Source organism: Bos grunniens, chromosome 6 (assembly GCF_055505025.1).
Source record: "Bos grunniens cultivar Pamir isolate PY7600 chromosome 6, Bosgru_T2T1.0, whole genome shotgun sequence".
NCBI classification, from domain to species: domain Eukaryota; kingdom Metazoa; phylum Chordata; class Mammalia; order Artiodactyla; family Bovidae; genus Bos; species Bos grunniens.
In genome coordinates this window covers 85463411-85487994 of record NC_141170.1, presented here as the reverse complement: position 1 = coordinate 85487994, position 24584 = coordinate 85463411, and the positions used below count along the sequence as shown (strand labels likewise).

The window sequence follows — 24584 nt, the reverse complement described above, 5'->3', positions numbered from 1 at the left end:
TCTAGGATGTAGAGTACAGCTACTGCTAAGTTGCTTCAGTCATGTCCGACTCTGTGCGACCCCAGAGACGGCAGCCCACCAGGCTCCCCTGTCCCTGGGATTCTCCAGGCAAGAACACTGGAGTGGGTTGCCATTTCCTTCTCCAATGCATGAAAGTGAAAAATGAAAGTGAAGTCGCTTAGTCGTGTCCGACTCTAGCGACCCCATGGACTGCAGCCTACCAGGCTCCTCCATCCATGGGATTTTCCAGGCAAGAGTACTGGAGTTGGGTGCCATTGCCTTCTCCAGTACAGTACAGAAATGCAGCTAATTATCCTATAACACACAGCACAGCCACCCATAATTCATAATTATCCAGTTCCAAATGTTAATAGTGCCAAGGTTGAGGAACTTAAGTCTCAGCATTCTTTATTTTTTAAATATCTCTTTCTTATTTGTTCCATATCTATTCTTCAAAGTTTGACACAAGTTCTTTATGAGGTTGTCTTTGAAAACAGAATGATCTCAAAGGATTATATTCTATATGCTCTAATCACATATTTTTGTCAGATTATCTGGCACTGATCACATACCATATTTTATTTAAAATTTAAACTTTTATGTATTGTGTGTATCTTTGAAACATATTCCAAACACTCATAGCCAAGCCAGATTAAAAAAATAAGTCTTTTTATACTTATGGCTATTCTGTAATTTCATCCTGCTAGAAAACAGAAATGTGAAATTCTAACATATTTCTAAAAATCAGGTTCATTCTTCACTGATATTAATGACTCTAATGATGGAAATGAATTAAAGTAGTAAAGCTGATAATAAAGGAAAAGTATTTCAGTTAATATATATGACAATTTGTTTTTCTTTCATTTTTTGATGTAATGCAGGCTTTTTCTACTAATGGCTTCTGAGCAAAGTATTTTCTGCTTCTTTTTCAGAGTTTTACTTTGATTTGAACATATAAACTTTATGGGTTGAGGATGTTCAACCATTTTATACATAATTCTTAGTTTATAAGGAAAAAGGAATATTTTTCTCTCTTCATTTTCTAATGAATACAAAAGGTATATTTACAATCTATACCTGCTTCCTCTATTCCTGCTATAAACCTTACTCTTGCAGCATGTAAAATTAGCCTCAGTGCTGCCTGGCAATTCTACCCTAAAGAATGTTCTTCTGTCTTTTCTCTTTCTTTGAATGTTTGTTCTTGACAAAGAAGGGCTTAGAAAGAGCAAAGTGTATAATGAGGGCATTTTTCATTTGTATTTTAAAGGGAGGGTGACTCTTCATGCAAATCCATTCAGTAAAAATTTACATGATGGAAAATGAGGAATAAACTACTGCTTTTCTGCATCATGAAATCCATGTACTGTTTTATGGAGCTGTAAAATAGATGACTGCTTCACATAGTGCTCATGAATGCCAAGCAAATCTAAATAGGACCCTACCTGCTCCTAAGTCCTAGGCAGCCAGCTTGACTAAGCATTGGAAGAGAAAAATAAATGGGAAAAAAAAAAAAAACCTCAATTACAAATATTCAAAACAAAACAAAACAAAACTACTCTCTAGGGTTTTGTTTTGTAAAGATACATCTGCCCTCTGTGCTCTGGAAGAATCAGCCCCTGGGAATGGAAATATACCTGCAGAGGATCCCTAATAATTAACAGTCACACTGAGTTTATTAAAACTATTTTTTCTACCATTAATTTAATTCAAAGTAAAACTGATTAGAGCCTATCAATGTTTCTTAATAAGCTTAAGGAAAAAGATCCATTTTTCTGAAATAGGAAAATAACTGTCAATTTGCATTACTTGAAATAGATATATGCATTTTTTTTATCCCAAAGTATAATCAGATGTGTATAAGCAGAGTTGATTTGTTTGTTAAAACACATCGGGTTTCAAACCTGTGCACAAATCATTTTATACTTCTTTCGCATTTGAAAGCTTTCAAATGTTATTTTCTTTATTTCATGTAGAGTGTCAGAGCATGTTAAGTTAAGCATCATTGCATGACCTAGAAAACCTAGATACTTTAGCCTTATAGTTCACATTATCAAAGGAAAACCTAAATTATAATGTGATTTCACCTGCATATATCACTGATACTATAAAGGAACAAACTGTAAAAACCTTTAGTGCTTAACTTCTTTGACTCTCCCAGTGCCCTTCCCAGCTCCATCACAGTTGATGGGACAGGCCCACACAGACCTCATAAATCAAAGGAAAGATCCAATTCTGAATTTTAAAACTGATCACTCAGCACTTTCCTAACTTAAATTCCTATAACCCCTCTCATTATTTTTCTAAGACTTTATGTACATGGTTATTTTACCTATTACAGATAAAATTTTAATTTAAAAATAGCGTATCAATATTGAAATATTACTATTTAATTTAATTTAAATACTATTGTAATGTTCTCAATTCAGGTATCTGTGTGTATAGTGTTTAGTTTTGGGATTTGTTTTAAAATTTCATTTCTTTCTGTCAACATAGCCTGGCCTGAACACCTTACAAATGTTTTCTCATTTAAAACTGTTACTATCTCTATCTGACAGAAAGTGAACTGAGACAGAGAGGCTTTGTTTCTGCCTAAGGTAATGGGAGATACAGCCAGGATTTGAACCAGGTAATTTAGTTTGAGTTTGTGACAAATAAAATAATCTTTTTCAAGTATATTGCATGTTAAAATAGTCTGTTGCTTTTGAATGTGTTACACCTTATATACTTCTAAAAACATTTCTTTTGGAAAAGTTATATGTGAGATGATTATTAGGAGGATTTTGCTTAAAGTGCTAAATGCAAATCAACAAAGTGTTAAAGTGAATGAAAATAAAAATAACAATATGGTGACATACTTTGAATGGCTGATACTAGAATAAAAGACATAAGCATTATACTGCTAATTAAAAAATTTTTATTGTGAATTATTGTGTAAAATTTTTTCATTGTGAATAAATTATTATTAATAATTTTGATGCTGTAGAAGTACTGGCAAATCATTGGTTTCCTAATAAGAGAAGCTATTACAATTTCAGTATGTAATCTATGACTTATACAGGCGTACCTTACATTTTGTCAGTTTTCAGTAAACAGGTTAATGAAGTGTTTCACTGTTGAGGACGAGACTTTTTAAAAATACTTAAAAAAAATCTTCTTCAATTTCAAATATATAGGCCATTTGTTCAACCTGGAACAGCTTATACTATCCTAAATGTCAAAGTTCAATCTGTCTGATCTGTAAACCTTTTTTTATATTCCCTTTCCTTTAATACATATCCTCAGATCAATCCTACCGAGCTACAATAAAATAAATACAAAATTTAGCATTCATCTATATAAGTTGGACAGGACTGAGCGACTTCACTTTCACTTTTCACTTTCATGCATTGGAGAAGGAAATGGCAACCCACTCCATTGTTCTTGCCTGGAGAATCCCAGGGACGGCGGAGCCTGGTGGGCTGCCGTCTATGGGGTCGCACAGAGTCGGATACGACTGAAGCGACTTAGCAGCCGCAGCATATATCAAGTGGAAAAACTGAAGATTTTGTTGAAGTTGTCAAATAACATATCCTATGACCTTTGCCAATAGAGTCTAACATCCTTTAAAACATGAATCCAGGCTCCTAGTTTCTTTAACAATTAATCTAAAACATCTTATAGCACTTAATATACAGTAATTATGCATGGAAAGAAAAAAATCCAGGTGATAAACTAATAATTGGGGGAAAATTATTCATCATGTTCTTACATACTTTCTATCTCTGTTCTCTGATTCCGTACAGCCATTCAAATTCATAACTGAAATACAATATTCTTTCCTACCTAAATAAAAGTCTTGCATCTTTTGAAAGAAAACTGGAAAAATCACATTACCAAAAAGTATCCAATTAAACTGAGCTCAAAATAATTGATACAAGCATTCTTTTAACAGTGTGGTCATTGAAATTTATCTAATATAAATTGATATTAGTTTTAAGATACATTTTAATTTTAGAGAAATTAAAAAGTGAAATAGTGCCTTAGAAGTAAAGAAACCTATTTGCTGTGTTTCTGTGCATTAGCACCCCATATCTTGCTCATTTGGTCTCTGTTGAATATCTAGCTAACCATGTATTATCCATCAGATTATGTGTACTATCAATTTACCTTGTAAACAAATTTCAGAAATTCTATGCTTTGTTTTTATTCCAATTTAAAAACAAATCTACTTATAGTATATGAGTTATCCAACATTTAGAAGAAAAAAAAAACAGTAAAAACACAAACTATGCTAATGAGAGGTCTAAAAGTAAGTTTTTTCTTGTCAGAAACCTGCTTGTAAAAATTATAAGAACTATTGCTTTATTTTTGAGTAAAGTTTAATCAATAAAATATGTATATATTTACAATCAGTTGTAGTGAGCTAATATTATATTTTTCCAATTGATTATTCCAGGCTAGAAAAGAAATACTTCACTAAATTGTAAGTAAATACATTATAGTTTCTGAAATCCCATGTGTTATTTCAACATATGACATGAATATTCTGTCTATGTATATAGTTGGATAATATAATTCAGCTTTATTAAAACACATTTTCTTAATTGAGAAAACAAATTACATCATCTGAAAAGTAGCTGTCTTTTGTATATGGGAAATGAAAAGTTTCAGGACTTTCTCCCTAAATTGATTGAACTTTGGATTGAATTTAATCTTTCTTAAAAATTATTTGTCCATTTTTAAGCAGATGTAGATTTATAGAAAATAAGCACAAACTAAATTTTTTTCCCTGATGCCCTTCATCCTCCTCCCAATTTCCCCAGTTATTAACATCTTGCACTAGTGAGGTATATTTGTTACAACTGATGAGTCAATAGTTACATGTTCTTATAAACTAAAGTCCATGATTTACATCGAGCTTCATTTTTTGTATTGTGTGTTCTATTTCTTGTTGTAGTCAGTCATGTCCAACTCTTTCTAAACCCATGGACTTCAGCACTCCAGGCTTCCCTGTCCTTCACCATCTCCCAGAGCTTGCTCAAACTCATATCCACTGAGTCAGTGATGCCATCCAACCACCTCATCCTCTGTCATCCCCTTCTACTCCTGCCTTCAATCTTTGCCAGCATCAGATCTTTTCTAAGGAGTTGGCTCTTCCCATCAGGTGGCCAAATATTGGAGCTTCAGCATCAGACCTTCTAATGAATATTCAGGATTGATTTCCTTTAGGATTGACTGCTTTGGTCTCCTTGCGTTCCAGGGGACTCTCAAGAGTCTTCTCTAACACCACAGTTCAAAAGCATCAATTCTTCAGTGCTCAGCCTTATTTATGGTCCAACTCTCACAGCCATACCTGACTACTGGAAAAACCATAGCTTTGAATAGATGGACCTTTGTCAGCAAAATGATGTCTCTGCTTTTTAATACGCTGTCTAGAATTGTCATAGCTTTTCTTCCAAGGAGAAAGTATCTTTTAATTTCATGGCTGCAGTCATCATCTGAAGTGATTTTGGAGCCAAAGAAAATTAAATCTGTCACTGTATCCATTATTTCCCCATCTATTTGCCACGAAGTGATGGGACCAGATGTCATGATTGTCGTTTTTTGAATGTTGTGATTTAAGCCAGCTTTATTACCCTTCTCTTTCATCTTCATCAAGAGGCTCTTTAGTTCTTCTTCACTTTCTGCCATAAGAGTGGAGTCATCTGCATATTTGAGGTTGTTGCTTTTTCTCCTTGGCAATCTTGATTCCAGCTTGTGCTTCATCCAGCCCGGCATTTCACAGGATGTACTCTGCATATAAGTTAAATAAGCAAGGTGATAATACACAGCCTTGATGTACTCTTTTCCCAGTTTGGAACCAGTCTGTTGTTTCATGTCTGGTTCTAACTGTTGCTTCTTGACCTGAGCACAGGTGTATCAGGAGGCAAGTGAGGTGGTCTGGTATTCCCATCTCTTTAAGAATTTTCCACAGTTTATTGTGATCCACACAGTCAAAGGCTTTGGCATAGTCAATAAAGCAGAAATAGATGCTTTTCTGGAACTCTCTTGCTTTTTTGATGATCCAGTAAATGTTGGCAATTTTATCTCTGGTTCCTCTGCCTTTTCTAAAACCAGCTTGAACATCTGGAAATTCTCAGTTCATGTACTGTTGAAGCCTCACTTGGAGAATTTTGAGCATTACTTTGCTAGCATGTGAGATAAATGCAATAGTGCAGTAGTCCGAGCATTCTTTGACATTGCCTTTCTTTGGGATAGGAATGAAAAGTGACCTTTTCTAGTCCTGTGGTGAGTTTTCCAAATTTGCTGGCATATTGAGTGTAGCACTTTCACAGCATCATCTTTTAGGATTTCAAATGGCTCAGCTGGAATTCCATCACCTTCACTAGCTTTGTTCATTGTGATGCTTCCTAAGGCCTAAGGCCCACTAGACTTTGCACTCCAAGATGTCTGGCTCTAGCTGAGTGAACTCACTATCTTGGTTATCTGGGTCTCTAAGATCTTTTTTGTATACTTCTTCTGTGTATTCTTGCCACCTCTTCTTAATACCTCTGCTTCTGTGAGATTAATACCATTTCAATCCTTTATTGAGCCCTTCTTTGCATGAAATGCTCCCTTGTCATCTCTATAGATTTGACAATTGTTGGATGATACATATCCACCATTACAGTATCATACAGTAGTTTCACTGACCTAAAAATTCTCTCCACTCCATCTATTTAATCCTTCTTACCCTCCCCCCAAATCAATGATCTTTCCACCATATCCATAGTTTTGCTTTGTGATATAGTTGGAATCAAATGGTACATTGCCTTTTCAGATTAGCTTCTTTCATTTAGCAATATGTAAATGAAACATGGTTCCATGTCTTTTTGTGACTTGATAGCTCATTTCTTTTTTATCTCTGAGTAATACTTATGATCATAATACCATATGATCATACCATATTTTGTCTACCCATTTACCTATTAAAAATCATCTTTGCTTCTGAGTTTTGGTCATTTTAAATAAAGCTGTTATAAATATCCATGTGCAGGTTTTTGTGTAGATACAAGTTTTCAACTTATTTGTATAAATATCAAGGGACTCAGTTGATGGAACAATTGGTAAGAGTATGTTTAGTTTTTGAGAAACTGCCATCCTGATTTCCAAAGTGGCTGTACCATTTTGTACTCCTCCAGCAAGGAATAGAGTTCCTATTACTCCATGTCCTCCCCTGAATATGGTGTTTTAAGTGTTGGATATTTGCCATTCTCTTAGGTGTGTGGTGGTATCTCATTAATTTGCAATTTCCTATGACATATAATGTTGAGCATCTTTTCAACAGTTTATTTTCATCTGTATATCTATTTAAGTGTGATCTCTGTTCAGGTCTGTTGCTTATTTTTTAATTAGGTTATTTTCTTTGTTCAAGTTTTATGAACTCTTTGTATATTGTAGATAAAGGTCCTTTATCTGATATGTATTTTGCATAGATTTCTGTCTCTAGTGTGTCTTTTCATTTTCTTATATCAACTCTTTTAATAATAAACTTAAATTTTCTAAAACATTTACAGAATTTGTTTTTAACATTGTCATTTTGTATTACAACTAAGTTTAGAATCATTCATTTTATTCACTCGAGGACATTTACATTAGGTCTTCCCAAAATGCTCAGTGCGTTGAGAGACCACAGGCTTTAGATAAATGAGCTTTTAATATTAAAATCCTCAAAATTACAAAAGTTAGGAATATAGCCACCTGAAAAAATGAAAGTGAATAGTAATCCAGTAAGATTGTCATTGCAGGATATTCATAGCCTTGATACTTTTTAATACTGGTTAGGGAATATACTAATTAACCAAAAATACTCCTATGGCAGGGACATTTACCATAAAGGAGTTTTAAGTCTGAAGCATGACAGCATTAGTCATGTTTTTCCTTCTAAAAGAAAGACCATAACTTTCGTTCTTCAGCTCGGCTTCCATCTTTATGAATGTTCTTTGGAGGCTTTTAGGTTGTAGTTTAAGTACAATAAGAAGCAAATGAGGAAATTTATAAAACTTTTTTTAATGAAAACAAGAGCTGATTCAACAAATACAAAGAAGTCATAATAAATTTAATAGTAAATTTCAACACGTTTACCTACCAAGACTCTGACACTAATTTAGAGGAACTTTGAGCTCATACATAGAAGTAACTGTCAGCACTGGCTATGAATTTCCCAAAGACTTTGTTTTTCTTGTATAATGTCTTAAATTTTATTGACTGTGTCAAAACATTTTTTAAAAAGTCAGTATATTTCATGTTAAAATTAACTTATCCAGAATCCTGCTTAAAGTAATCACTTTAAGTAATCACTTTTGAAAAAGGCCTGTGGCATGAGTAATAGTCATGCTCTTTAGACAGGCTCTCCCACAATTTGCCATTGAAACTATTTCTACCCCATTTCACACTCCCATCCCTTCACTCAACTTCTTACCTCCAGGCACCTGTAGATATTTGATTTTGTGACCTCTGTTCTCTATAACACATTTGCTAGTGGCCTCTGGGATTCTATAAATTAAAGACTTTTTTAAATGTGAAATTTAGCTTTAAAATATTATTTATCTAGAAAGTAATCAGTATGTAGCACAGTCAGCCTGACCAACTGATGACTGAATAACATTATCTGCATATGAAAATCTACCACATTCAGATGCAAATATCAATTAAATATGTAAAATCTCATCAGCTCTACCTAAATCTATTCTAATCAGAACAAAAGAAAAATCTTCTAAAAGAAAATATTATAACAAATCCAATGTTCATTTAGTAGTCCATGTATACTTTAGAATTTACAAAATAAAAACACAGAATTTACTTATTTGATAATTATTAACTGACCACTTATAGGCCAAGCGTGGGATTTCCTGGTGACTCAGAGAGTAAAGAACCTACCTGCAATGGGGGAGGACCTGGGTTCGATTCCTGGGTTGAGAACATCCCTTAGAGAAGGAAATGGCTACCCACTGCAGTATTCTTGCCTGGATAATTCATGGACAGAGAACCTGGTGGGCTACAGTCCATGGGGTCACAAAGAAGCGGACAAAACTGAGCAACTAACGTTTTCACTTTCACTATAGGTTAAGCACGATGTAGGGTGCTGGAATAAAGAAATGTCAAGATGCTGATAATTATCTTTTCTGGAAAGCTGTGGTGATTTTGGAATTTTCTTCAGAACTCCTGCAACTATTTTTGTTAATGTAAAATATTAATTGAGATTGTTATCCCAAACCTTACAGAAATTCTGTTTATTGAGGCTTTTTTCCTTCAAACTGCATTTTTCAGTGTGTGTTTATTACCTAGCAACCAAACCATAAAAAAACTAATGTTAGATCTTAGATTGATGGGTTTTTTTGCTAGCTGTAGTATAAAATATTTTTTACGATGAAACTCATAGAAATTTCCTCCACAACAACAAAGGATTTAAGAATTATTGTACCAGCTTGCTCACTTCAGGAAAGCACATTTCAGCTTTCAGGGATTCCTGATTGATATTCTTTGAAGCACTGAAAATACCATGCTAGTAAATGATACCCTACAGACTAAAATCATCATTTCATCTGTAGAACTACAGGCCAACGTAGTATAAACCTTCCTGTGACAGACTGACTACATCCCACTTGGTATCAAACGACAGCATCATTTCAAATCATGGTGGAAACCTCAAAAAATGCAGCCAGTGAGAGACACTTACCTGGACAGTGCTTTCCATGTGGTTCTCCTTAGGAATGTGTACAATCTCGTGAAACCATTTTACTTGCTTCTAAGAGTGTATGTGTGTGTCTTTAGTCACTCAATCACATCCTACTCTTTGCAACCCCATGGACTGCAGGACTCCAGGCTTCCCTGTCCTGTCTCAGCTCCCTGAGCTTGCTCAAGCTCACGTCCATTGAGACGGTGATACCATCCAATCATCTCATCCTCTGTTGTCCCTGTCTCTCCGTGCCTTCAAACTTTCCCAGCATCAGGATATTTTCTAATGAGTCAGTTCTTTGCATTCAATGCCCAAAGTATTGGAGATTCAGTATCAGTCCTTTCAGTGAATATTCAGGACTGATTTCCTTTAGAGTGACTGATTTGATCTCCTTGCTGTCCAAGGGACTCTCAAGAGTCTTCTTCAATACAAGAGTCAAAAACATCAATTTTTAAGTGCTCAGCTGTCTTTATGGTTCAACTCTCACGTCCATATATGACTACTAGAAAAACCATAGATTTGACTAGATGAACCTTTGTTGGTAAAATAATGTCTGTGCTTTTTAATGTGCCATCTAGGTTTGTCATAGCTTTACTTCCAAGGATTTGATTTAGGTCATACCTGAATGGTCTAGTGGTTTTCCCTACTTTCTTTAATTTAAGTCTGAATTTGGATATAAGGAGTTCATTATCTGAGCCACAGTCAGCTCCCAGTCTTGTTTTTGCTGACTGTACAGAGCTTCTCCATCTTTGGCTGCAAAGAATATAATCAATCTGATTTTGGTGTTGACATCTGGTGATGTCCATGTGTAGAGTCTTCTCTTGTGTTGTTGGAAGAGGGCGTTTGCTATGACCAGTGCATTCTCTTGGCAAAACTCTATTAGCCTTTGCCCTGCTTCATTCCATACTCGAAGGCCAAATATGCCTGATACTCCAGGTGTTTCTTGACTTCCTACTTTTGCATTCCAGTCCCATATAATGAAAAGGACATCTTTTTTGGGTATTAGTTCTAGAAGGTCTTGTAGGTCTTTATAGAACCGCTCAACTTCAGCTTCTTCAGTATTACTGGTTGGGGCATAGGCTTGGATTACCAGGATATTGAAAGGTTTGTCTTGGAATAGAACAGATATCATTCTGTCATTTTTGAGATTGCATCCAAGTACTGCATTTCAGACTCTCTTGTTGACCATGATGGCTATTCCATTTCTCCTGAGGGATTTCTGCCTGCAGTAGTAGACATAATGGTCACCTGAGTTAAATTCACCCATTCCAGTCCATTTTAGTTCACTGATTCCTAGAATGCCGACGTTCACTCTTGCCATCTCCTGTTTGACCACTTCCAATTTGCCTTGATTCATGGACCTAACATTCCAGGTTTCTATGCAATATTGCTCTTTACAGCACCAGACTTTGCTTCTATCACTAGTCATATTGACAACTGGGTATTGTTTTTGCTTTGGGTCCATCCCTTCATTCTTTCTGGAGTTATTTCTCCACTGATCTTGTAGCATATTGGGCACCTACCGACCTGGGGAGTTCCTCTTTCAGTATCCCATCATATTGCCTTTTCATACTGTTCATGGGGTTCTCAAGGCAAGAATAATGAAGTGGTTTGCCATTCCCTTCTCCAGTGGACCACATTCTGTCAGACCTCTCCACCATGACCTGCCCATTTTGGGTAGCCCCCCACAGCATGGCTTAGTTTCATTGAGTTAGACAAGGCTGTGGTCCATGTGATCAGATTGGCTAGTTTTCTGTGATTATAATTTCAGTGCGTCTGCCCTATGATGCCTTCTCGCAACACCTACCATCTTACTTGGGTTTCTCTTACCTTGGACGTGGGGCATCTCTTCATGGCTGATCCAGCAAAGTGCAGACGCTGCTCCTTACCTTGGATGAGTCGCACCTCCTTATGAGTATACAGTGGATTGAGAAATAGATTTAAGGGACTAGATCTGATAGATAGAGTGCCTGATGAACTATGGACAGAGGTTCATGACATTGTGGTAGGAGACAGGGAGCAAGACCATCCCCATGGAAAAGAAATGCATAAAAGCCACATGGCTGTCTGAGGAGGCCTTACAAATAGCTGTGAAAAAAAAAGAGGAGCAAAAAGCAAAGGAGAAAAGGAAAGATATAACCATCTGAATGCAGAGTTCCAAAGAATAGCAAGGAGAGATAAGAAAGCCTTTCTCAGCGATCAATGCAAAGAAATAGAGAACAACAACAGAATGGGAAAGACTAGAGATCTCTTCAAGAAAATTTGAGATACCAAAGGGACATTTCATGCAAAGATGGGCTTGATAAAGACAGAAATGGTATGGGCCTAACAGAAGCAGAAGGTATTAAGAAGAGGTAGCAAGAATACACAGATCAGATCAGATCAGCCGCTCAGTCATGTCCAACTCTTTGCGACCCCATGAATTGCAGCATGCCAGGCCTCCCTGTCCATCACCGACTCCTGGAGTTCACTCAGACTCACATCCATTGAGTCAGTGATGCCATCCAGCCATCTCATCCTCTGTCATCCCCTTCTCCTCTTGCCCCCAATCCCTCCCAACATCAGAGTCTTTTCCAATGAGTCAACTCTTCGCATGAGGTGGCCAAAGTACTGGAGTTTCAGCTTTAGCATCATTCCCTCCAAAGAAATCCCAGGGCTGATCTCCTTCAGAATGGACTGGTTGGATCTCCTTGCAGTCCAAGGGACTCTCAAGAGTCTTCTCCAACACCACAGTTCAAAAGCATCAATTCTTCGGTGCTCAGCCTTCTTCACCATACAACTCTTGTGACCCAGATAATCATAATGGTGTGATGACTGACCTAGAGCCGGACATCTTGGAATGTGAAGTCAAGTGGGCCTTAGAAAGCATCACTATGAACAAAGCTAGTGGAGGTGATGGAATTCCAGTTGAGCTATTTCAAATCCTAAAGATGATGCTGTGAAAGTGCTGCACTCAATATGCCAGCAAATTTGGAAAACTCAGCAGTGGCCACAGGACTAGAAAAGGTCAGTTTTCATTCCAATCCCAAAGAAAGGCAATGCCTTTAAAAGAATGCTCAAACTACCGCACAGTTGCACTCATCTCACACTCTAGCAAAGTAATACTCAAAATTCTCCAAGCCAGGCTTCAGCAATACATGAACCATGAACTTCCAGATGTTCAAGCTGGTTTTAGAAAAGGCAGAGAAACCAGAGATCAAATTACCAACATCCGCTGGATCATGAAAAAAGCAAAAGAGTTTCAGAAAAACATCTATTTCTGCTTTATTGACTATGCCAAAGCCTTTGACTGTGTGGATCACAATAAACTGTCGATAATTCTTCAAGAGATGGGAATACCAGACCACCTGACCTGCCTCTGAGAAACCTATATGCAAGTCAGGAAGCAACAGTTAGAACTGGACATGAAACTAGAGACCGGTTCCAAATTGGGAAAGGAGTACATCAAGGCTGTATATTGTCACCCTGCTTATTTAACTTATATGCAGAGTACATCATGAGAAATGCTGGGCTGGAAGAAGCACAAGCTGGAATCAAGATTGCTGGGAGAAATATCAATAACCTCAAATATGCAGATGACACCACTTTTGTGGCAGAAAGTGAAGAGGAACTAAAAAGCCTCTTGATGAAAGTGAAAGAGGAGAATGAAAAAGTTGGCTTAAAGTTCAACATTCAGAAAATGAAGATGATGGCATCTGGTCCCATCACTTTATGGGAAATAGCTGGAGAAACAGTGGAAACAGTGTCAGACTTTATTTTTGGGGGCTCCAAAATCACTGCAGATGGTGATTGCACCCATGAAATTAAATATGCTTACTCTTTGGAAGGAAAGTTATGACCAACCTAGATAGCATATTGAAAAGCAGAGACATTACTTTGCTAACAAAGTTCCATCTAGTCAAGAGTTTGGTTTTTTCAGTGGTCATGTATGGATGTGAGAGTCGGACTGTGAGAAAAGCTGAGCATTGAAGAATTGATGCTTTTGAACTGTAGTGTTGGAGAAAACGCTTGAGAGTCCCTTGGACTACAAGGAGATCCAACCAGTCCATCCTAAAGGAGATCAGTCCTGGGTGTTCATTGGAAGAACTGATGCTGATGCTGAAACTCCAATACTTTGGCCACTTCATGCGAAGAGTTAACTCATTGGAAAAGACCCTGATGCTGGGAGGGATTGGAGGCAGGAGGAGAAGGGGATGAAAGAGGATGAGATGGCTGGATGGTATCACCAACTCGATGGACATGAGTTTGGGTGATCTCCAGGAGTTGGTGATGGACAGGGAGGCCTGGCGTGCTCTGATTCACGGGGTCGCAAAGAGTCAGACACGACTCAGCAACTGAACTGAACTGAACTGAACTGAACTACTTCCAAGGAGCAAGTGTTTTTTAATTTCATGCCTGCAGTCACCATCTGTAGTGATTTTGGAGCCCAAGAAAACAAAGTCTGTCACTGTTTCTATTGTTTCCCAATCTATTTGCCATGAAGGGTTGGGACCAGATGCCATGATGTTAGTTTTTTGAATGTTGAGTTTTAAGCCAGTTTTTTAAACTCTCCTCTCACTTTCATCAAGAGGCTCTTTAGTTCTTCTTCACTTTCTGCCATAAGGGTGGTGGTGTCATGTACATATCTGAGGTTATTGATATTTCTCCCTGGAGTCTTGATTCCAGCTTGTTCCTCATCCAGTCTGGCATTTCACAGGATGTACTCTGCATATAAGTTAAACAAGCAGGGTGATAATATTCAACTTTCATGTACTCCTTTCTCAATTTGGAACCAGTCCATTGATTGATGTCTGGTTCTAACTGTTGCTTTTTGCCCTGCATACAGATTTCTCAGAAGGCAGGTCAGGTGATCTGGTATTCCCATCTCTTTAAGAATTTTCCACAGTTTGTTGATATCCACATAGTCAAAGGCTTTAGCAGAGCCAATGAAGCAGAAGTAGGTGTTTTCTGAAATACTCTTGCTTTTACTGTGATCCAGTGGATGTTGGAAATTTGATCTCTGGTTTCTCTGGCTTTTCTAAAACCAGATTGAGCATCTGGAAGTTCTCAGTTCATATATTCTTGAAGCCTCACTTGGAGAATTTTGAGCATTGCCTTTTTGGGGGGTTGGAATTAAAACGGATATTTTCCAGTCCTGTGGCCACTGCTGAGTTTTCCATATTTGCTGGCATATTGAGTGCAGCACTTTCACAGCATCATCTTTAGGATTTGAAATAGCTCACTGGTATTCCATCATCTTCACTAGCTTTGTTCATGGTGATTCTTCCTATGGTCCACTTGACTTTAAAGTCCAAGATATCTGGCTCTGGATGAGTGATCACACCATTGTGGTTATCTAGGTCTTTAAGATGTTTTTTGTATAGTTCATCTGTGTATTCTTGCCACCTCTTCTTAATATCTTCTGCTTCTGTTAGGTCCATACAATTTGTGTCCTTTATTGTGCCCATTTTGCATGAAATGTTCCCTTGGTATCTCTAATTTTATTGAAGAGATCATTAGTCATTCCCATTCTGTTGTTTTCCTCTATTTCTTTGCATCGGTCATTAGGAGTTCTGGCTTTCTTATCGCCTTTCTGTTCTTTGGAAGTCTGCATTTAGATGAGTGTATCTTTCCTTTCCTCCTTTGCCTTTCACTTCTCTTCTTTTCTCAGCTATTTGTATGGCCTCCTCAGACAGCCATTTTGCCTTTTTGTATTTCTTCTTCGGAATGGTTTTGTTCACTGCCTCCTGTGCAGTGTTTCAAACCTCTGTCCATGGTTCTTTAGGCACTCTATCAGATCTAATGACTTGAATCAATTTGTCACTTCCACTGCATAATTGTAAGGGATATGATTTAGGTCATACCTGAATGTTGTAGTGGTTTTCCCTACTTTCTTCAATTTAAATAATAATTTTGCAATAAGTTCATGATTGGAGCCATAGTCAGCTCCCAGTCTTGTTTTTGCTGACTGTATAGAGCTTCTCCATCTTTGGCTGCAAAGAATATAACCAATCTGATTTCCCTAATGACCATATTTTGACGTCCATGCGTAGAGTCATCTCTTGTGTTGTTGGAAGAGGGCATTTGCTGTGACCAGTGCATTCTCTTGGCAAAACTCTGTTAACCTTTTCCCTGCTTAATTTTGTACTCCAAGGCCAAATTTGCCTGTTACTCCAGGTGTTTCTTGACTTCCTGCTTTTTCATTCCAGTCCCCTATAATGAAAAGGACATCTTTTTTGGGTGTTAGTTCTAGAAGGTCTTGTAGGTCTCCATAGAACTGTTCAATTTCAGCTTCTTTGGCATTAGTGGTTGGGACATAGACTTGGATTACTTGTGATATTGAATGGTTTGCCTTGGAAACAGAGATCATTTGATCTTTTTGAGATTGCACCCAAGTACTGCATTTCGGACTCTCTGTTAACTATGAGGGCTACTCCATTTCTTCTCAGGGATTCTTGCCCACAGAGATAGATGTAATGGTCATCTGAATTAAATTTGCCCATTCCAGTCCATTTTAGTTTACTAATTCCTAAAATGTCAATGTTCACTCTTGTCATATCCTCTATGACCACTTCCAATTTACCTTGATTCATGGACCTAACATTCCAGGTTCCTATGCAATATTGTTCTTTACAGCATCGGACTTTACTTCCATCACCAGTCACATCCACAACTGGGTGTTGTTTTTGCTTTGGCTCAGTGTCTACATTCTTTCCTGAGCTATTTCTGCACTCTTCTCCGGTTGCACATTGGGCACCTACCAACCTGCAGAGTTCATCTTTCAGCATCAGATCTCTTTGCCTTTCCATACTGTTCATGGGATTCTCAAGGCAGTAATACTGAAGTGGTTTGCCATTACCTTCTCCTGTGGATCATGTTTTGTCAGAACTCTCCACCATGACCCGTCTGTCTTGGGTGGCCCTACATGTCATGGGTCATAATTTCAGTGAGTTAGGTAAGGCTGTTATCCAAATGATCAGTTTGGTTATTTTCCTGTAATTGTGGTTTCCATTTTGTTTGCTCTCTGATGGATAAGGATAAGAGAACATATTTGCAAATAATATGACTAAAAGGAATTAATATCGGGAATATATAAACAACTGCCAACTCAATAGCAAAAAGCAAACTACTGAATCAAAATGGACAGAAGACCAGAGTAAAGCATTCCAAAGAAGACATATAGATGGCCAACAAGCATATGAGAAGATGCTACATCTTGGCTATTATAAATATTTCTGTGATGAACTTTTTGCATGTATTTTTTCAAATTAGTACTTTTATTTTTTCTGGATTTATACACAAGGAATTTTATTGCCTGACAATACAGTGGTTCTGTTTTTAGTTCTTGAGAAAGTTCATACTGTTTTTGATAGTGGCTATACCCATTTGCGTTCCTACCAACAGTATACAAAGCTTTCCTTTTCTCTACATCTTCTCTAAAATTTCTTATTTATAGGCTTTTTGATGATAGCTGTTCTAAGAGGTGTGTAGTAATACTTCCTTGTGGTGAAATTTGCATTTCTCTAATATTAATAATTAGAAATGTTGAGAGCATCTTCTTATATGCTTGCTGGACATCTGTATGTCTTCTTCAGAATGATTTACCCAGGTCTTCTCTCCATTTTTTGATTAGGTAGTTTGTTTTCTGATATTGACTTGACAACTGTTTATATATTTCAGATATTAATTCCTATTGGTCATATTACTTGCAAATGTGTTCTCCAATTCTATAGGTTGATTGTTTTTGCTTTGTCAAATGTTTCCTTTGCTTTGCAAAAGCTATTAAGTTTATTTAGGTCCCAGTTGTTTAATTTTGCTTTTATTTCTTTTGTCTTATAAGATAAAACCAAAAAATACTGCTATAATTTATGTTAATTAGTATTTTGCCTATATTGTAGAAGTTTTCTGGTTTCAGGTCTTATATGTAGTTTTAAAGTCCATTTTGACTTTAATTTTTTATACTGTGTGAGGTAATGTTCTAATCTAACTGGATTGCATGTATCTGCCCAGTGTTTCCAGTGCACTTGTTGAAAAGACTGTCTTTTTTGTATTGTATATTCTTGCTTCTTTTGTTATAGATTAAGTGGCCTTAAGTGCTCTCTATTTGTAAGCTCTCTATTCTGTTCCATTGATCTATGTATCTCTTTTTGTGTCAATGTCATACTGCGTTGATTACTTTATCTTTGTGATATAATCTGAAGCCTGGGAAGGTGATAGCACTAGATTTGTTCTTTTTTCCTCTAGATTGACTTGGCAATTCAAGTCATTTGTGATTATAGATGAATTTTATGCTTTTTTTCTTTAATTCTGTGAAAATAACCTTGGATATTTTGAAGGCAATCACATTAAATATTTATATTTCTTGGGTCCTGTCGACATCTTAACAGTATTAACATCTTAACAATATTAACTCTTCTCATTCAAGGGCATGGGATAGGCTTTCATTCCTTTCTGACATCTTCAATTTCTTTCATTACTGTTTTATAGTTTTTAGTATATAGATCTTTCATTTCCTTTGTTAAATTTATCCTAGGTATTTTGTTTTTTGATGTGATTTTAAATAAGTTTTTTAAAACTTTTCTATTTCTGATAGTTCATTATTAGTGCATAGAACGGAGAAGGCAATGGCACCCCACTCCAGTACTCTTGCCTGGAAAATCCCATGGATGGGGGGCCTGGTGGGCTGTAGTCCATGGGGTCGCTAAGAGTCGGACACAACTGAGCAACTTCACTTTCACTTTTCACTTTCATGCATTGGAGAAGGCAATGGCAACCCACTCCAGTGTTCTTACCTGGAGAATCCCAGGGACGGTGGAGCCTCGTGGGCTGCCGTCTACACGGTTTCACAGAGTCAGACATGACTGAAGCGACTTAGCAGCAGCAGCAGCAGTGCATAGAAATGCAACAGATATCTCTATATTAATCTTGTATACTGCACCATTGCACTTGTATCCTGCACTATTGAATTCATTTATTTAACAGTTTCGAGGTAGAAATTTGAGAGTTTTCTATATAAAGTATCATGCTATCTGCATAGTGACATTTTTATCTCTTCTCTTCCAATTTTAATGCATTTTATTTCTTGTATAATTGTTGGGGCTAGCCCATTCAGTACTATATTAAATAGAAGTGGTGAGAGTGAGCATCTTTGTCAAAAGACTCCTGCTCACCAATTTTATCCTCCACTTCCTCTGGCAGAAAGGTCATGCTGACCCACTGCTGCCTCTTTGACCACCGCCTCTGTTCCCTCCCATTACCTTCACTGCCACTCCTCTGGATCTATAGCCTCCAGAGTGCAATCTACCCACTTGTGGGTGTATAGATGGATGAGTCTCTCTGAAGTCCCTGGTTTGCTTCACAGACACTTTTTTGGGGTTATGGAAAATTAGTTGTAAATCAAAGGGGAGAGAAAAGAGAACTCATGCCACCATGATGCTGACGTCTGTGTATTCTGAATTCTTTGTCTGCTATTTCATGGATCTCTACTTCTTTACAATCTGTCACAGCTGTATTAGTTTCATTTGGCAGTATAATATTTAACTATTTTTTAGTGATTCTTGATTCCTTGTATTGGTATCTATGCATTTGAGTGAGTGTTCTCCTCTTAACTTGTAGAATCACCTTGACAGAGACAGTCCTTTACCAGTCAGCTCAGTTTGGTTTCTGAATACGTTGCAGGTAACAACCTTGGGTGAACTTCCTAGGTGGGTAAGTGGTAAAGAATCACTTGCTGATGCAAGAGATGCAGTTTTGATCCTTGGGTCAGGCAGATCCCCTGGAGGAGGAAATGGCAACCTACTCCAATATTCTTGCCTGTGAAATTCCATGGGTAGAGGAGCCTGGTGGACTACAGTCCATGTGGTCACAGAGTCAGACATAACTTAGTGACTGAGCATGCACACAACACCCTTGGGCAAGTGGGGTCAGCTATTATGATCTGTTTGGGGACAAGGCAATAGTTTGGGTTCTCAGGTTGGAGTTGGGGAGGATGTGCAATTCTCTGAGAACAGGTGGCTAGGACTACTGACTTGGTTCCCCACCCAAGTGATGTTGTAGGATAAACTTCATGGTTGCATGGATTCTCTGGTCAGATTTACTAGCTGGTCAAGACTAGGTGCTATATTCAGTAGTAAGTGGGCCTATGAATTAGCTTCTTTGCTCTTGAGTTGCAGCTGAATAGAACCTAGGGTATGTATTGCTCCTTGTTTGGGAGCCCTAATCAGTCATGACTCAACTAAATATCCTGGTAAGGCAAGGCCACTAGTCTTGCTCTGCAGACAGAGAAGACCATAGGCTGTTCTTTCTTTTTTTTTTTTTTATTTTTTTAAATTTTATTTTATTTTTAAACTTTACAATATTGTATTGGTTTTGCCAAATATCAAAATTAATCCACCACAGGTACACATGTGTTCCCCATCCTGAACCCTCCTCCCTCCTCCTTCCCCATACCATCCCTCTGGGTCATCCCAGTGCACTAGCCCCAAGCATCCAGTATCATGCATCAAACCTGGACTGGCCACTTGTTACATATACGGTATTATACATATTTCAATGCCATTCTCCCATATCATCCCACCCTCTCCCTCTCCCACAGAGTCCAAAAGACTGTTCTAAGAATCTTTTTTTTTTTTAATTGGACCATAATTGCTTCACAATGTTGTGTTAGTTTCTACTGTATAGCATTGTGAATCAGGTATGTGTATACAGAGATCCCCTTCCTCTTGAGTCTTCTTCCCACCTCATCCCCATCCCAGCCCTCTAGGTCTCCACAGAGCACCAAGCTGAGCTCCCTGTGCTGTACAGCAGCTTCCTGCTAACTATTTTACACATGGTAGTGTATACATGTCAGTGCCACACTCCCAATTTGTCCCACCTGCTTTCCCCTGCCTCCAATGTCTACAAGTCAGTTCTCTATATCTGTATCTCTATTCTTGCTCTGCAAATAGGCTTATCTGTACCAGAGATTCCATATATATGTGTTAATATATATTTGTTTTTCTCTTTCTGACTTGCTTCAGTCTGTACAACAGATGCTATGTTTTTTCACATCACTCCAAATGATTCAGTGTCATTCCTTTTAGTGACTAATGTTCAATTGTATATATGTACCGCATGCATGCTAAGTCGCTTCAGTCATGTCTGACTCTTTGTGACCCTATGGACTGTAGCTGGTGAGGCTCCTCTTTCTGTTCAAGTGCCACTATAAATAGGGCTTTTGGGTGGGCTTCAGAGTTTTTCATGTGCTCTGGTAAGGTTCCCTGCTCAAGAATGCTGAAAGCTGTATTCAGCAATAAGTGGGGCTATGAATTTAGTTTCCTTGTCCATGCCCAGCAGGAAAGGCATCTCCAAGGCCATTGATACTCTTTGTTTGTGGTCTCGACTTAAAGCAACACATGCTCCAAGTTCCCTGATGAAAAACATGACCATTGGCTTGGTTCTGGTGGTGATAAGCTCTGCTTGCTCATCTCTTGGCTTCAAGGTTGCTGGGTTAATTGCAGTTTCTCATCAGCCCTTCCTGTCAGATGAGGCTGAGGGTCACAGTTCTCAGTTTCTGGCTCCTGCCTGAGTAGAACTTAGAAGGTCAACTTCAGGCAACTGCTTAATTTTCCCAAATGTTTTCTGGTTGGGAGGGATAGGGAGCCATGATCCACAGCAGGTGAGACCAAGGCTCAGCTCTTCTGCCTGAATGTGGGCAGAAGAGGCTCTAGATCTAGCAAAACTTCTTATTTGAGGACCCAATTTAGGCAGATTTCACCCTGCCAAATCCCTGGGTCAGATAGTGCCATTGATCTGTTTTTTAGATAAGCAAAGCCACTACTACTTAGGCTCTGCTGGTAGGAATTCAGTTCACCAAGATCCAAGTGCTGGTTATGAGCTTTCCTGCTGTTGAGTTGCAGCTGGATGGAACCTAGGGTCTGGAACCAGCTGGATGGAACCTCCTTCCTTCTCCATTTCAATCATAATTTCCAGCAAGTGATCCCTGCAGATCCCTTTGGGATTCATCCCTTTCACACATGGGGTGAATCCAGAGTAGGGGCTCCCACAAACCAACCACAGTGCTGGGTGACTGGATGTCATCCCTGAGCTCTCTCTTCCCACTGGAGGAAACATAGGCTCAGGAAAGACCTCTGGGCATGGTGCTGTGCGGGCCTGGGGGAGGGCATTGCTGTCGTCATGTAGCTCTTCCTCTTACCATTTAAGGTAGTCCTTCTTGGTCTCGTAGTACAAATGGTGCCTCGGAGTCCCTCCTAAGCTCTAGGATTCTATCAGTGGTGTCCTGTCCATGAATGGTTGTTGTTTGTGAAAGGGGGAGAAAAATCAGGAATGACCTATGTCACAATCTTGATGACATCACTCCAATGTTTTTGATATTTTAGCATTTCCCTTTGAATTGTTTTTTGGAGTTTCTGTATCTCTGCATACATTATCCATCTGATTTTGAAGGTTGTCTATGTACTACATTAGAGCCCTTAAGATATTAATTTAGCTTTTTACAATTGCCTTTCTAATAATTTTGAAGCCTGTGTTATATTTGAGTCTCTTTCTGATGCTACTTTCTCTCTTCAAAAAAAAAAAGATTGTTTTCTCTTTCCTCACCTTTTAGCATGCCTTATAATTTTTTGTTGAAAGCCAGATACTATGAACTGAATGTTTCATATGTTGAAACATTATGTTGAAATGTTCATATGTTGAAATGTTAACCCCAAATGTGATGGTATTAGGAAAGGAGGAGGGCTCTTTGAGAGATAATTAAGACCTGAGGGTGAAGAAGCCCTGTTGAATGAGATTATTACCATTATAAAAACCACCTCAGAAAGCTTTCTTTCTGCGTTCACCATGTGGGGACACAATTAGAAGTCAGCCGTATGCAAACAGAAAGAGGATTCTCATCAGAACCTGACTTCCTTGCATCCTGATCTCAGATTTCCAGCCTCCAGAACTGTGAGAAAAAAATTTCTGTTGTCAATAAGCTACCTAGATTATGGTATTTTGTTATAGCAGCTCAAACTGACTAAATCACCATACATGATATATTAGGTAATAAGAATTGAGATAAGTAGTGAAAGATTTTGTGTTAATCTGGCTAAGATGGCCTCTATCTATTATTTTCTGTAGCAATAGTTGTCAAAGGCTTCAAATTCCTTCAGTGACCTTGTTTTTGTCTCAAGTGTTGACTTTGGCTTCAACAAATAAAGGACTTTTGTAAGAGTCTATACTTCGCAGCAATTTCAGCTGTAATCCACAGTTATTTGGAGCCCTGTTGGTGCAGTGGTAAACTGTGGGACAGGGAAGGCCTTTTATGATATGATGAAATCTCAGTCCTTTATTCCTGGACTGTGAACTTCACAAGAATTTCTTAGCTTCTCCCACCTCTTAAGTAGGACAGAAAACCTCAAGGGAACTGGAGTGCAAGAAGCACCTTCCCCCAGATGGTACAAATTTCCAGTAACATCTTTTTCCCTGGAGAATAGACTTTGTTAGAGAGAATGCACTGGGCATACTTTACGATAATAATCCTTCTTCTCCCCAACCTGAGCCACGAGATCATTCCTGGATCTTTATCATAAGAACTTGGTAGATTTCTTGGATGTAAAATTCATGTATTCATGAAAGTGTGAGATGCTCCCAAGATTGTGTTGCAATGAGTTTCTTCTATCTTACTTATGTTCATCTATACTCAAACTCTAACACGTTATTAAAATTACAATTGAAGTATTCTCAGGTGGTATCTGCTCCAGGCAAACTGATAGTGGCTGTGATTCTCTAGATTTGACTGTTTTCACAGCGCAGGGTTGCTGTTTGCCTTGCAACCTAATTCTCTTGACTTTGATACAATAAATATCATGCATTTCCAGCTTGTTTAACTTTTATTTGTTGTAAGGCTTGGAACCGTAATTTCCAAGAGCTGTATGCATTGGTGCTAAAACAGATAATCTGTCAATTATGTTTTACTTAAGAAAGTTTCTTCAATTTTAGCTAGTTATGTTTCTTATCATAAATATGGGTTAATCATCGAGTATTTTTAGACAGTAATTAAATAATTATGTACTCTTTTCCCCTCTAATATTTTATGATGGGTTATGCTGATATTTCTGATGTTGAAAACACATCTTTGCATTCTTCATATGAAACCTTCAGGATTATGATCTATTTTGTTAAATGTTGATTCAATTATTTAATATTTGGGATATTTCTTCCAAAATGTATCTAAAATTTTATTTTTCTTCTTGTTCATAGGTAAAATGGGTCTATATTATCCTTAATTTGGAAGCAGATTAATAATAATCTTAGAAACAGTACTTGGTTGCTTTGGTTTTTTTTTTTTCAAGTTTCTAGAATAATTATATAATTTGGGAATTAACTACTCTTTGCAAGATTGGTAGAAATTTTTGCCCTTTTGATCCTAAGCTGTGAGTTGTAATTGTAAGTGACTTGGTCCACTGTCTATAGTCCTAACCCCTTCCTTCTAGCACTGCTGTGAACCAAATCTTAAGCAGTCATCTTGTGAGTTATTTCTAGGAGTTGGTTTGTGAATACAATGAAAAGCTTGCACACTTAGTCATATTGATGATATTCCAAATAAAAAGAAATTCAGTGCCTTGTAAGTCTGCTTTGTAAGATTGGACAAAGCCATGTGCTTTTCTAATAGCTGAAAACCCACAGAGATTCTGTAGGACAACTACAGTATACAAAATGAAGTACAAAGTTACAAATGATAAATGTGGGCTTTTGTGATAGGTTTTCTCATATATATTATCTAATTTGATCTTTTTTTTTAACATTTTTTTTTCTTATTTTATTTTATTTTTAAACTTTACATAATTGTATTAGTTTTGCCAAACATCAAAATGAATCCGCCACAGGTATACATGTGTTCCCCATCCTGAACCCTCCTCCCTCCTCCCTC

The 24584-nt window shown here is 37.7% G+C and overlaps 1 long non-coding RNA gene across 5 annotated transcripts in view; it reads left to right on the top strand.

The window, feature by feature from the left end:
- LOC147370963 (uncharacterized) overlaps positions 1-24584 on the top strand; it is a 476306-nt gene that overhangs the window by 384089 nt on the left and 67633 nt on the right. Inside the window, exon 8 of one of the 5 annotated variants that reach the window (XR_015165665.1) lies at positions 1268-1455. The exons of the other annotated variants lie outside the window; for them this stretch is intronic. This is a non-coding gene — a long non-coding RNA (uncharacterized LOC147370963). Of the gene's footprint in view, positions 1-1267; positions 1456-24584 lie in introns of those variants that run through there. 5 annotated transcript variants of the gene reach the window in all.